Source organism: Solanum dulcamara, chromosome 4 (genome assembly GCF_947179165.1).
Source record: "Solanum dulcamara chromosome 4, daSolDulc1.2, whole genome shotgun sequence".
Classification (NCBI taxonomy): domain Eukaryota; kingdom Viridiplantae; phylum Streptophyta; class Magnoliopsida; order Solanales; family Solanaceae; genus Solanum; species Solanum dulcamara.
Window position 1 is genome coordinate 22,422,356 of NC_077240.1, and position 2,085 is coordinate 22,424,440.

The following is a 2,085-nucleotide window of genomic DNA, read 5'->3' on the forward strand; positions in this document are numbered from 1 at the left end:
AAAAAATTGCCACCCAAACTAAACGATTTGCCTATGAAATCTTAGAAATTAGAAAAGCAAAAAGCTTGTGATTTCAGTATATTATTAGTGAAGTAGAAATTTGAAAAAAAAATGATTTTGGAGAATGTCATAAACAAGACCAGCCCTCTGCTTAAATTTAATATTAGGGCATAACTTATGTATTTTTTCAAATATATTATTTATTGCCCCATACATAAAAGACTGAATTAAGAATGCATTTAAAATTTGAAGTTTAAAAAATTGGTCAAATAAAGAAATCTTGTGTAGACTTAACTCTACCTCAAAAATTCACTCATGAATTGAGACATATATAACAAACCTACTATCCTTTAAAAAATCGTTGTGGGATGAAGATAAGTTCTTATAACAATCTCAAATTAAAATACAACAATAGTTAATAATTTACGATAAAATATTTATAACTATTTAATAATTTTCTTAATATAAAATTTGAGCAAAAACTATTAAATTAACATGAACCCACATATAACATTGTGGATCTATCCCTAATTCTAAATCTTCATATAGTATGAGATTTTTGACACTGGAGGCTCTGGAAGAAATGATTGACATAGATATTAATTAATGGCATTCCGTATTTGAATCATAGAAAATGCTAAAAGTGCAATAGTTAATAAACGTCGCCTGAGAGATTCGGACACTCACGGGAAACCCCATGTACTTAGCAGGCACACGCCTTAACCACTCGGCCAAAGCGGCGCATGTTGTATACGCTCAAATTGAAACATATGTATATTGTCATTAACTTGCTTCACGAGAAAATGGTGGATTTTATTTTTATGCTCAAATATTGTGGGAGAACTAGATTGACGTTCTCAAAAGCGACCTGAGTTGAAATGGGTTGCCTGAAATGCGGGTCATAATCCATTCTTGTTAAGGATTATTGCTTTATTTATTCTTTTATAAATTTTTAGAACATAATAATTTGTTTTTTTTTTACTCTGATTATGTATAGCATGTCAAATAAGAAATATGTCTTTTTAAAAATATTTTGATAAAATAATTTACAAATCAATTTGGGTATATATCAACTCAATATTTAATGGATCGAAATAGATTAAGCTAATACATTGACGGATTTTGACCCGCACAAACTTGAACGAATTGGGCGTGATTTTGACGGCCCGGAGAAGACCAATATCTGGTTCATATGAATTGAAGGCAGAATCTAGGAGTGTAAGCTATGAAGAAGGACATAAGTGGTTTGCTTTTGTCTGAAACAAAGAACAGCTATTTGACAAACTTAGAAGTGTGAGGCCTGTCTCAAATTGGGCCTCAATAATAGATCATCCGCCAGCAAGAAAAGGGCCGAATACACAAAGATGAAAGTGAAAATTTTCGAAATGTCATTATTAAGATATTATATTTCGAGTTATAGCGGAATTTTATAAGTTTCAAGTTGTAGTAGTAAAACCCTATCAAATTATAACAAAATTTAAAATATAATACAGTAATTAATTTATTAATAAACGGATTAAAGAAAAAGATAATAAATGTATTAATGGTAATACCGAATTATCATTCAATTAGAACTCTAGTTTTAATTCATAAATTAATTGATTATATTTTATTAAGTAATTAACTGACAATATATTTTTTCTTAAATATAATATTTTATAAATGGTTAAATATATCAATCCTTGATTTTCTCTATTTAGTTGGACACTATTTTGATTGTTATCAATCTCCTAATTAATAGTATCAATCTCTTATTTTAGTTTCTCTTTCCTCTTTCTTTCTACGACATTTTTCTTATTATTTTGAAAATTGATATCATTTTTTGTTTTTTTATTTGAAAATCTTTTTTTTTAATTTAGTATTCTTATTTCTTAAATTTGTTTTATTTTTTAAATCTCTCCTTAATAGTTTCACACAATTTTCTCCCTTAATATACCCCATTAATTTTTTCTTCCCAATTTATTTTAAATACAAATTTTATGCTTTCATCCATGATTTTAAAATAATTTATTTTTTATATAAATTTTGTAAAGTAACATAATTACCATCAATCCAAGAATTAAAATCCCTTATTTTTCTCATTTA

General features: G+C 27.0%; 1 non-coding gene across 1 annotated transcript; it reads right to left on the reverse strand.

The window, feature by feature from the left end:
* Positions 1–660: 660 nt before the first annotated feature.
* Positions 661–741, reverse strand: TRNAS-GCU (transfer RNA serine (anticodon GCU)). The gene has a single exon. It is a non-coding gene; the product is annotated as a tRNA-Ser (tRNA).
* Positions 742–2,085: the final 1,344 nt, after the last annotated feature.